Here is a 12,758-nt window from a genome sequence, read left to right as displayed (position 1 = left end):
CTATGGACATTCATGTCCATCTTTTGGAGTGAACATACATCTTCATTTCTCTGGGATACATGTCCAGGAGTGCGATTGGTGTGGTATTTTCCATTATCCCTTTAAATCTGTACAATAGGGCTAGCTCTCGCCCTGCACCTGGATGGGACCTCAGCCAGGCAGCCGCCATAACCTCTCTGATTGCTCTTAGGTAATAAACAACTAGTAGCTAGTTATGCAAGCAGCTGCATATCTGACTCTGCGTCCCCATTGTGCTTGATGAAGAAGACCTAATCTAGTCCCATGCTGATAAACTAAATCAAATTCAGAGACTTCTGAGTCCTTTCATATGGAGAACTCGGACACAGTCAGAATAGTTTTTTCTCCTTTCGCCGCCTCCTCTTTAGAATGAACGCTGAACTTGGGGGACAGAGGGGTGCACAGAGGCAGTGGTGGGGAGAGATGGGGTGCTGTTTCTCCATCCCATCTTGGTTAGAGATTGTCTCCATCTTTATCTGGCCTCCTGCTCCTGGGAGAAGCTGGTCCTTGGCACTGGTGTTGCATGGGTTCCGTGGATAGTGCTTGCATGGACCCCAGGCATTGACTCAGTGCGTGCTAGCCCACTAGGGTGCTCATCCATGGTGTGGAACCACATCATCCACTGCTTCCCAGCAAGGCTGTCCCAGCCATGTCCTGACCAAACATGACTCAAGGTACAAAATCATAAAGCAGCTTTATTTTTATTTTCCACTATCCCTTTGAATCTGTTCTGTAGGGCTAGTTCTTCCCTTGCCCTTGGATGAGACCTCAGGCAGTCTTCATAATGTCTCTGGTTGCTCGTAGGTAATAAACAACTAGCAGCTAGTCATGCAGGCCCCTGTACACTACCTCTGTGTGATTCCTGTGTCACCACTTGCTCCCTAGGGGAGAGACTGGCTTATTTTCTGCTTGCCACAGTGTTTGCTGCTTTCTCAAAGTATGCTGAACCTTTGGCCTTGAGTTCCACAGCTTCACGACAGCCTATGGAGTGGGTAGCATCCATCCGAGCCCATGGCGTCACCCGTGGGACCTGAGGGCAGGGAAACCAGCACAGCTCTGCAGATATACATGCTGCTTGCTGCGCTTGGAGTGAGAAACTGTCTTGCTCTCATCCGTTGCCTGCTTTGGGCACCTCTAGAGCCATGGAAGGTTTATTCCTGGCTATCCTCAGTGAGCCTGGGGCTTTTCCCTAACACCCTGTCTACACCACACCAAAGGGAAGGAGCAGCTCCCTAGGAGAACCAACCCTCCTGAGCCATGCATGTTAGACTCACAGGACCCTGGTTCCAATCCCTCATGTGTGGTTTAGTCTTACCTGAGTATCTCTTTCTTTTTTTCCAACTTTTATCTTAAGTTCAGGGGTACACGTGCAGGATGTGCAGGTTTGTTACATAGGCAAACATGTGCCATGGTGGTTTGCTGCACAGAGCATCCGATCACCCAGGTATTAAGCCCATCCATCATCCATTAGCTATTCTTCCTGATGCTCTCCTTCTTCCCACCCCCGCCCTTTGACCCCACCCCAGTGTGTGTTTTTCCCCTCCATGTGCCTATGTGTTCTCATCACTTAGCTTCCACTTATAAGTGAGAATATGCAGTATTTGGTTTTCTCTTCCTGCGTTAGTTTGCGAAGGATAATGGCCTCCAGCTCCATCCATGTCCCTGCAAAGGACAGGATCGTGTTCCTTTTTATGGCTACATAATATTCCATGGTATGTACCACATTTTCTTTAAGCTCTATCATTGATGGGAATTTACTGGGGAAGCATCAGGATTTTCTTCTGCCACTTATGCCTCTGTTTTACAGAGCCTGAGATTTTTTTCTCAATCTGTGTGGAACAGCGCTTTGCAGAAGGCTAGCACTGCAAGACTTAACCCAAGTCATCCTCACTCCTCTTCTGCTCCAACTTCCAGGAGAAAAGGGAAATCATCAGGTAATAATGCCCTAAATATCCCGAACTTCTACCCTACCTCTACCTGCCCCTCATCTTCCTTTCTGTCTCAGAGGCCAGGGAGGGGACTCCCCTCTAAAGCCAGTAAGAACCTGGCTTGGGAACTCCAGAGGAGGGGACTGTGGGCTTTGGAGTCAGAGAAAACTGACTCGGAATGCCATTGTGACTCCTCACCACTGTGTGGTTCTGACTCAGTTATTAAACCATGCTGGGCCACAAACCCAAGTCTAGCTCTCAGTGCGCGGCTGTGATGAATGCTGGGCAAACAGCTGCTAAATGAATGGGCTGCGTTCAATTTATTGGAGGATGTTCCTGAAATGCCCAGCAGAGGGCTCTAGTTGCACAGAAAAGACTCGTCCACTACTCTGCCTGGGTTGAAAGCTCTCTGCCTGCCAAACCCCTTTGCCTCATTTCGGGCCCCCATTTTCATGAACCTACATTAATGCATAGCTCTGGGGAAACACTTTTTTGCAGTTATGTGTGTCACTACGCTTCCATCAAAGAGTCAAATCAGATAGCTTTACATTTTCATTACAATACTGCTTTTTCCCTGCCTACTTGGATTTTTTTCTGATGGGAATAAGTCATGATTTCTCAACAGGGCAAGAGAGCCCCCAAAGCAATGAATATTGGTTCTTAGGATGCCCCCAACATCTTAGCTGTTACGTCTATTTGTGGCCCTCCAGAATACCACAGTACATAAACAGACACACGGTATATCTGTAGTATTATATTTTCATGGGGACGTGGACAATTAGAAAAACAAATGTAAAATGGTTCCTTGGAGGAGCTGTAAGTTTAAAAATAAGAGTTGAACAATACTGGAATGAGGGAAGATGAATCAAGAGAAGATACCATTATTGTCACACACTTGGAGTTAGGGACACATAAGACAAGCCTTTCCCAGAACGTGGGGTACGCATGACACTGTCCAACCTCAGTAGTTCTAACTGGAGATCCTGTCATTGTTTAAAACCTCCCACGCACCTCACCCCCACCCCTGGGAGAACTTAAGTTCCAGTGCTCTGCTCTCATCAACCCTAAAGTTTCCTCTTGCTCCTTCATACTCCCTCCTTCCCATCTCCCCATCCCATCCCCCATCCCCAAGGAACCACTGATCTATTTTGTGTCACTCTAGATTAGTGAGCATTTTCTAGAGGGTGTTTTATAAGTGGAATCATAGCCCAATTTATTCTTTCATTCACTTGGTGGATATTTGGGTTGTGTCCAGCTTGGGGCTGTTGTGAATAAAGCTGCTATGACTATGAATGTAAGTCATAGCAGTAAGTTTTTGTGTGGACATATGTGCTCACTTCTCTTTTTTTATTATTGGTTTTTTAGAGACAGGATCTCACTCTGTTGCCCAGGCAGGAACGCAGTGATGGGGTCACAGCTCACTGCAGCCTCAACCTCCCGGACTCAAACGATCTTCCCACCTCAGCCTCCCAAGTAGCTGGAACTACAGGTATAGATCACCAAACCTGAATAATTTTTTAAAATTATTTCTCTTGAGTAAGTACCTAGGAATAGAATCACTGGGTTTTATGACAAGTGTTTGTTTGACTTTTTAACAAAGGGGCTGATTAAAGTATCTTTCCCCAGGCAGTGGGGCCCCCCTGGGGGAGGGAGCCACCATCTGTAATTCAAAAGGATTCTTTCCTAGGAAGACTTCTTAAGAGATGTCACATATTCATATTCATCCTTCAGAGAGCAGGGAGTTGACAACCACATCCATTTATGCCAAGACGATTTTCTGGAACCTCTCTCCAGAGGACAGAAAACACATATTACACATGTAATCTCTGGCATGACAGAATACATTTGCTATAATATAAAAATATGAAAAATACATTAAAGTATTGTAGGAGATGCAAAATTTTACCTTACCATTTTAGAGTTTTTTTTCTAACTGGGCCTGAGAATGAAATTGACATAAGACAGATCAACAGGGGAAAAGCACACACAGTTATTTAATGCAAGTTTTACCTGCACAGGAGCCTTCATAAGGAAACAAAGGCCCAAAGATGCTGTTAGAGAAGAATGCTTATAAACTGAAATGGACAAAGTATCGTAAGTCATGAAAATGAGATGAGGCAAAGAGGCTGGGGCTAGGGTGGTTGATCGGGTGGAGAAGTGACTAGGAAGATAGGAATTAGTCGAACCGGATCTGTGTGTATAGGTTTCCCAAGGTCTCACCTTCCTGTCCTTGATGATAAGAATGTTACTTTCTTTCTGCTATAGGGAGGGCATCTTTCACATGGGAATTTTATCTCCTGCTTTTAAGAAACAGAAGGAAGATCAAGGCAATCTTCTCGTACCTGCTGTTTTTCAAGGGCCTTTAACTCAAAATAGTCACTATGCCAAAGTGGCATATTTTTAACTCCTTCAGTATAAAGAATAAAGTTAGGCTGGGCACAGTGGCTCATGCCTGTAATCCCAGCACTTTGGAAGGCCGAGGCAGGTAGATCCATTGAGGTCAGGAGTTTGAGACCAGCCTGACCAACATGGTGAAATCCCACCTCCACTAAAAATATAAAAATTAGCCAAGCATGGTGGTGTGCACCTGTAGTCCCAGCTACTTGGGAGGCTTAGGCAGGAGAATCACTTGAACCCAGGAGGCAGAGGTTGCAGTGAGTTAGGATCATGCCACTGTACTCTGGCCTGGGCAACAGATTGAGACTCTGTCTTAAAAAATTAAACAAACAGGCCGGGCGCGGTGGCTCAAGCCTGTAATCCCAGCACTTTGGGAGGCCGAGACGGGCGGATCACGAGGTCAGGAGATCGAGACCATCCTGGCTAACACGGTGAAACCCCGTCTCTACTAAAAAAATACAAAAAACTAGCCGGGCGAGGTGGCGGGCGCCTGTAGTCCCAGCTACTCGGGAGGCTGAGGCAGGAGAATGGCGCAAACCCGGGAGGCGGAGCTTGCAGTGAGCTGAGATCCGGCCACTGCACTCCAGCCTGGGCGACAGAGCGAGACTCCATCTCAAAAAAAAAAAAAAAAAAAAAAAAAATTAAACAAACAAAGAAGGATAAAGTTAAATGGCCCATAATACTGCCACAGAGAGGTAGGTATGTCTGACAGTCGGCTGTGTGCCTAGCGAGTCTTTCTCTTGTGCATATTACACATAGAAATGTCTGACCACTAAGATACACATTTTCTACAATTTAACATTCTTGGTCAGGTAGTTGAGGGTCATCACTCCTCAAAAAAAAAGTCACAATCCTTCACTCAGTTTCCAGACCTGAACCAGTTTTAGTGTTTAAAACACATCAATTGAAGGAGAGGCTGGCTTCCTAGGAGGACCCTGCGATACCATGAGAGATGGCCACATGCTGGAGAAAGAGGAACACTCAAACATCAAGAACTATTGGCACAGGATCCAGATTGACATTTACCCAGGAACCCAAAGCATCATCGTAGCCTCCCTATTAAATTGAGGGCATATGAAGGGCAGGAAATAAATGGGATCCTGGCCCAAGTCTGGGTTACAGTGGGTTCACTAGACTCATGGGACAATCCCATGGCCATCTCTCCAGTCCTCAATTGGAATAGACATGTTGGCAATTGGCACAGCTCCCACACTGGTCCCTTGGCCCATGGGGTAAGAGCTATCAGAATAAAGATTAGTGGAAGCCTCTGAAATAGCCCCCTAACACCCCAACTCAACCAAGAGAGTAAAGTTTTTAAAATGTCACATCCATCCAAAGAGGAATATTAGAGATTGGAGCTATCCTTAAAAACCTAAATGATGCTGAGGCGCTAGTCACCTCATAGCTTGTGTAATTCACCAGCCTGGCCCCTGCAAAACCCAGATAATTCTGGAGGATGACAGTGGACTGCTGCAAACTCTGCTAAACAGTAGCCTCAATGCAGCTTCTGTGCCAGGTGTGGTACCTTTGCTAGAGCAGATGAGCACAGCCTTGGGCACCTGGCATGCAGCTGTCAATGCAGCTAATGTGTTCTGTTCCATGCCTATCAAAAAACAGTATCAGAAGCAGTTCACATTTGGTGGAGTGGACAACAGTACACATGTACAATCTTTCCCAAGGGTTATCTCAACTCTTTGGTGCTATCATGACACATTATGAAGAGACCTGAACTGGCTGGACATCCACAGAACATCACACTGGTCCCCTCTATCGATGACATATGCTAATTGGACTGGGCGAAGTGAATAGAACATGGAGGCCTTGGTATGACACAAGCACTTCAGAGGGTACAAGACTAAACCCTTCAAAAGTGCAAGGACTTCCAAATAGGTGAGAAAGTTGAGTTCCAATGTTCTGAAGCATGCTAGAACATTCCCTCAAAAGTAAGGGCAAAACTTTTTTATCTTTCATCTCCCACCACCACCAAGAAGAAAGTGCCATACCTATAGACTTCTTTGGGTTCTAGAGGCAGCATATTCCAAACATGAGAATACTGTTCTGATCCAAGTATCTGGTAAAAGGAAAGGCTGCTGCTTTTGAGAGGCACCAAGAGCAGAAAAGAGCTCTGCAGCAGGTCCAGGCTGCAAAGCAAGTATCCTTGAAGTTTTGGCCACACGACCTAGCAGCGCCTATAGTATTAGAGATATTGGTGGCCAGAAAAGACATTGAATAAAATATATGGCAAGTCTCACTGGGAAAATCACAATTCAGATCCCCAGCATTCTGGAGCAAGTCATGTCATCTGCATCAGAGAATTACACACTCTTTGATAAGTAGCTGTGTGTTAGAGTTCTCCAGAGAGATAGAATCAATAGGTTCAGTCTTTCTAGATCAATAAATCAATCTAGAAAGAGATAGATGTATTAGGAGAATTGGCTCACATGCTCATGGAAGCTGAGAACTCCCACAACAGGCCTTCTGCTGGAAACACTGGGATGCTGGTAGCATGGCTGCCCAAAAGCCTCAGAACCAGGAAGTTGCTGGTATAATTCTCAGTCTGAGGCCAAAGGCTTGAGAATCCAGAGACTGGTGTTAAGTCCAGAGACTGGTGTTAAGTCCAGAGGCTGGAAAGCCTGGAGAGCCTAGAGTTCCGACGTCCAAAGGCAGGAGAAAAAAGTGTGTTCCAGCTCCAGGAGAAAGAGGAAAGGAGGCAGGGGAGAGAGAGAGAGAATTGCTTTGTTTTTCTGCCTTTTTTGTTCTATCTCGATGCCAGTTGATTGGATGGTGCCTGCCCACAATGAGGGCAGATCTCCTCCTCTCAGTCTGCCAAGTCCCAGGCCAGTGTCCTCTGGAAACACCCTCACAGACACACCCAGAAGTGATGCTTTACAAATTATCTAGCTGTTCCTTAATCCAGTCCAGCTGACACCTAAAATTAACCATCACAAGCTCCTAAGGGTTACTTGGCCTCAGAGGGAGGAAACACCTGATCACGGGAGAGCAAACGATTGTACAGCCAGAACTTTACACAATGAGTCAGATATTTGTCAGATCGACCAAGTCGTAAGATCAGGTGGGCCCAGCAGCATGCCAGGATAGAAGTGGGACACGGAGGATTGAGCAGAAGGAGGACCAGATGGCATAAGCGAGCTGCGTGAGCAGGTAACCAGACCCCCATCTCATCCACCTGTTGCCTTTGCTCTCGGCTCATACTGATGGCCAAGAAGGGCCATCATATGCATGGGGCGGAGAGATGGGTCCTTTATGACCAGCCCACAGAAGAGGAAGGAGCCTGAGCTTGGTATATGGATCAGGTGCCCAGTTTTGATGGTAAATGGACACGTACATGGCTTCATACATGAGAGGCATGGTGACCAAGAAGGGCTCAGATCGCTTAGGAGTGAAGGTTGGGGTCACACCACCAGGTAAGCTACCAAGCCCGGCAGAGGTGCTGAGGATGAGGGAAGATGGAAGAGGGTAGAGGTTTTCTGAGCAGCTGCCTATATTAGCAGCTCTCTGCTGCAAGGAAAATTAAATTTCTTACATATTTAAACCACTGTAAGTTGGGTTTCTGTTACACCAATTCTGACTGATATAGTATTTCTAACAATAGTATATGGCTGGTTTTTGTTCTTCAATCCTGTTTAACGAACTTTGAGTTTTAATGTGAGAATTCAGCTCACTTGAGGTTTGTGTAAACCTGGATATAATTTATTTTATTTCTTCCATTTTAACTCAGGTTCATTATTTATTTTACTTTGTCCTTTCTCTCTTTTCTTGTTTTTGATGGCTTGGTAACATGGCCATTTATTCAATTTTTATTTTCTTGTAGATCTTTTTCTTTTAGATTTTCTTACAGATTCTTACAGGTTTCTTAGAGAAGGCCGATACTTTTCCAGGCCATGAGTGGTTATTTTTATTTTTTTTTCACATTCAGAATAAAATACACAATTGCAATTATATAATCCTCCATTATGTGAGAAAAGCATCTATTTCCCCACATTAAAGTTACCTATTTGTAATATTTTTATATCTCCTCAGCCCGCAAAGATATTGAAACACTTTTATTCTCCATCTTCTTCTGCCACTTCCCTAAATACTAGGCTGAGTCCTTCAGGACTTACGGTCTGACACTACCATTAGTCTTTCTCTTAGGATTCCTCTTCTGTCAGAAATCTGTAGATATACTTACAGCATAGTTTGCTTCCAGGGATGCAGATGAGAAGTCAAATGCCATCTCATTGTTTCTTTGTAAGTTACTTATTTTCCCTCTCTAGAAATGAATAAGCTTTTATATTAACACTTGAGATTTCAGTCATTGTTTTCAGGACATGGCTAAAAATGAGTATTATTTTGTGTAAGTTCTGTTTGGAATTCACTGGGTCCTTCAAATCAGCAGATCAAGTCTTTATTGGAAAATTTTCAAGGACAATTTCCTCTATTATTTGTTTAATTATTGCCTGTCTTCCATCTGCTTCATTTTACAAATTTCCATTATCCTAATAATAATAATTCCAACATAGAATAATCCAAATATGCAAGTATTTGATTGCCTGCATCATTTCCTCAAACTCTGTTTATTTCACCTCATAATTTTCCTCTCTTTGCATTTTTGATTTGTGTTTTGTTTCATTTCTCCATTTGGCATTCTAGGTCAGGTTTCAACAGTGACTCTGCAATCCTTTGATTCATCTCTTGAAATTTCTAGTCTGAAAATGAGATTCTTTAGATCCAGAACGTGTGTGTGTGCGTGTGTGTACATGCGCGTGTGTGTGCGTGTGTGTACATGTGTGTGCGTCTGCTTGTGCATGTGTGTGCGTGTGTGCCATGCGTGTGTGTGCGTGTGTGCATGCATGTGTATGTGTGTGCACGTGTGTGTGCGCATGTGTGTGCATGCATGTGTGTGTATATGTGCGTGCGTTTATGCACACTGTATTCGTGGTTCCTTACGTGTTGTTGTCATCATTGTTTTTGGTTCAGGCTATCCTCTGTCTCCCCCAGTAGGTTTGTAGCTGTTGTTCTCTGCAATATGCTGGTTCTTTCACTTTCTTACTTCTGGATCCCCCAGGATGAGTTGGTATTTTCCTTTTCTGACCCACTGGGGCCCATGTTCAGCTGCTGGGGATCTAGAGCAAGGCCAGTCTCTCAAGTAATGGATGGTGCAGCAATCTTTGACTTGCTGGGTCCGCTGGCAAGTGGTCGGTCCCAAAAGGTCTCCCTCTGCCCTCTAGTCTCTTCAGCTGCAAAGACTGGCATTTTCCCAGTGAGGAGAGGATTTAGCACTTTTGTTTTCCCCTACAGCTTTGTGTGAGCTGGAGCAATGAGCCCAAAGAATGCTCACGGGGGCAGCTGCAGCCTCTCCCTTGGGAGGTCCTTGGATTTCTGTAGGTCAAGTGTTCCTGATTTCACTTTTCTTCTGACCATTACTCCTGGACTCTGCACCTCCAGTCCCCGGGCTGTCGTGGGGCTCAGAAGCAGAAAGTTGCTCTGCCAACTCCCTTCTTCTGGATCCCGGAGATGCACTAGATCTCTAACCCCCAGAAGCTGCTTGGCTCACAAAAGGTTCAGTAGCTGGTTTTAAATTGAAGGATGAAGGCAGCACAGATGTATTCAACAACCATCTCTGCAGAATTCTCCGAGGAAATTTCACTATATTCTAAATGGCAGAAATATGTTCACAGACCACAATGCAATAAAACTAGAAATCGCCAAAGAATAACCAAACAAACAAAAACCTCATTACCAACAAAACCCCTATAGACATGAATATTCAAAACCTACTCTTTTAACTATCTATTGGGTTCAAAAGAAAAATTAAAGTAGAAATTATGAATTATTTCTAATGAATAACAATGAGGGCACAAAAAATAAAAAATCTATGAACTATAACAGAAGACGAATTCAAAGCAAGATATACAGACATATCTCAGAGATAATGCAACTTCAGTATCAGACCACCACCATAAAGCTAATATTGCAATAAAGTGAGTCATATGAATTTTTTGGTTTCTCAGTGCATATAAAAGTTATGTTTCCTCTATACTGTCATCTATTAAGTGTGCAATAGCATTCTGTCTATAAATGTACATACCTTAATTTTAAAATACTTTGTTGCTAAAAAATGTTGATGATCATCTGAGCTTTCAGTGAGTCATAATCTTTTTGCTGGCAGAGGGTGTTAACCTCAGTGTTGATGGCTACTGACTCATCCGAGTGGTAGTTTGCTGAAGTTTGGGGTGGCTGTGGCAATTTCTTAAAATAAAACAACAATAAAGTTGGCTGCATCAACCAACTCTTCCTTTCACAAAAGCTTTCTTTGTAGCATGTGATGCTGTTTGGTAGCATTTATCCCACAGTAGAACTTTCAAAATTGGAGTCAGTCCTCTCAAACTCTGCAGTTGCTTTGTCAACTAAATGTATGTAATATTCTAAATCCTTTGTTGTCACTTTAATGATGTTCATAGACTCTTCACCAGAAATAGTTGCCATCTCAATAAATTGCTTTCTTTGAGCATTCATAAGAACTAACTCCACACTCGTTAAAGTTTTCTCATGAGATTGCAGCAATTCAGGCACACCTTCAGGTTCCACTTCTAATTCTAGTTTTCTTGCTATTTCTATCACATCTGCAGTTAATTCCTCCACTGAAGCTTTGAGTCTCTCAAAGTTATCCAAAGAAGTTGGAATCAACTTCTTCCAAACTCTTATTAATGTTGATATTTTGACCTCTTCTCCTGAATCACGAGCATTCTTGATGTAATCTAGAATAGTAAGTTCTTTCTAGGAGGTTTTCAATGTATTTTTCCCAGACCCATCAGAGGAATTACTATTTATGGCAGCTATAGCCTTACAAAATGTATTTCTTAAATAATAAAATTTGAAAGTCAAAGTTACTCTTTGATCCATGGGTTACAGAATGGATGTTGTGTTAGCAGGCATGGAAACAACATTTGTCACCTTGTACCTCTTCATCAGTGTTTCTGGGTAACCTGGTGCTTTGTCGATGAGCAGTAATCTTTTGAAAGGAATCTTTTTTATTCTGAGCAGAGTTCTCAACAGTGGGCTTAAAATAATCAGTAAACCTTGCTATAAACAGATGTGCTGTCATCCAGACTTTGTTGTTATATTTATGGAGCACAGGCCGAATGGATGTAACATAATTCTAAAGGACTCTAAGACTTGAGGAATGGGAAATATGCATTGGCTTCAACTTAAAGTCACCAACTACCTTAGCTCCTAACAAGAGAGTCAGCCTATCATTTGAAGCTTTGAAGGCAAGCATTGACTTCTATCTGTAAAAGTCCTTAATGGCATCATCTCGCAATAGAAGGGTGTTTCGCCTACATTGAAGATCTGTTTTTTTGGTGTAGCCACCTTCATCAATGATCTTAGCTAGATCTTCTGGAGAACTTGCTGCAGCTTCTCCATCAGCACTTGCTGCTTCACCTTGCATTTTCATGTTATAGAGTTGCCTTCTTTCCTTAACCCTCATAAACCAACCTCTGGTATCTTCAAACTTCTCTTCTGCAGCTTCTTCACCTCTCTGTCTTCATAGAATTGAAGAGAGTTAGGGGCTTGCTCTGGATTCAGTTTTGGTTTATGGGAATGTTGCAGCTGGTTTGATCTTCTATCCAGACCACTCAAACTTTCTCTGTATCAGCAATAAGTCTCTTTTGTTTTCTTATCATTCATGCGATCTGAAGTAGCACTTTGAATTTCCTTCGAGAAGTTTTTCCTTGCATTCACCACCTGGCTGTTTGGCACAAGACGTCTAGCTTTTGACCTATCTGGCTTTCAACATGCCTCCCTCACTAAGCTCAATCACTTCTCTTTGTTTAATTTTAATTTCTAATTTTTGTGGAGACATAGTAGTTGTGTATATGTATGGGCTGCATAAGATATTTTGATACCAGCAAACAATGTGTAATAATCACATCAGGGCAAACCAGGTATCCATCACTTCAAGCACTTTTCCTTTGTGTTGCAGACAACCCAATTATACTCTTTTAGTTACTTTTAAATGTATAATTAAATTATTATTGACTTTTGTCACCCTGTTGTGCTGTCAAATATTAATTAGGTGTTACTCATTCTTTCTATTTTTTTTTTTTGACCCATTAACCATCCTCACTCCCCCATCCCTCTCCCAATTACCCTTCCCAGCCTCTGGTAACCATCATTCGACTCTCTATCTCCATGAGTTCAATTGTTTTAATTTTTAGCTCCCACAAATAGGTGAGAACATGCCAAGTTTGTCTTTCTGTTCCTGGCTTATTTCACTTAACGTACTGACTGCCAGTTCCATCTATGTCATTGCAAATGACAGGATCTCATTCATTTTTATGACTGAATAGTACTCCATTGTATATATCAACCACGTTTTCTTTATCCATTCATCTGCTGACGGACACTTAG

The 12,758-nt window shown here is 43.2% G+C and overlaps 1 protein-coding gene and 2 long non-coding RNA genes across 11 annotated transcripts in view; 2 read left to right on the top strand and 1 right to left on the bottom strand.

Annotated features, from left to right (window-relative positions):
* The window catches only part of LOC123567145 (uncharacterized), a 37,559-nt gene that overhangs the window by 4,197 nt on the left and 20,604 nt on the right, over positions 1–12,758 (bottom strand). The gene's annotated exons all lie outside the window — the stretch shown is intronic.
* Positions 1,823–4,042, top strand: LOC135965665 (uncharacterized). Its single transcript, XR_010578716.2, has 3 exons — positions 1,823–1,952; positions 3,312–3,435; positions 3,965–4,042. It is a non-coding gene; the product is annotated as an uncharacterized lncRNA (long non-coding RNA).
* ELMO2 (engulfment and cell motility 2) overlaps positions 7,478–12,758 on the top strand; it is a 67,624-nt gene continuing 62,343 nt past the window's right edge. For 6 of the 9 annotated variants that reach the window (XM_074005425.1, XM_065523228.2, XM_074005423.1 and 3 more), the window contains exon 1: positions 7,600–7,768. The gene's annotated coding sequence lies outside the window, so the exon portion shown is untranslated. Of the gene's footprint in view, positions 7,506–7,599; positions 7,769–12,758 lie in introns of those variants that run through there. The other 3 variants (XM_074005427.1, XM_065523226.2, XM_065523227.2) reach the window with 1 other exon arrangement.

Source organism: Macaca fascicularis, chromosome 10 (genome assembly GCF_037993035.2).
Source record: "Macaca fascicularis isolate 582-1 chromosome 10, T2T-MFA8v1.1".
NCBI lineage: Eukaryota > Metazoa > Chordata > Mammalia > Primates > Cercopithecidae > Macaca > Macaca fascicularis.
Note: the sequence above shows the minus strand (reverse complement) of the source record. Positions and strands in the feature narration are given on the sequence as shown.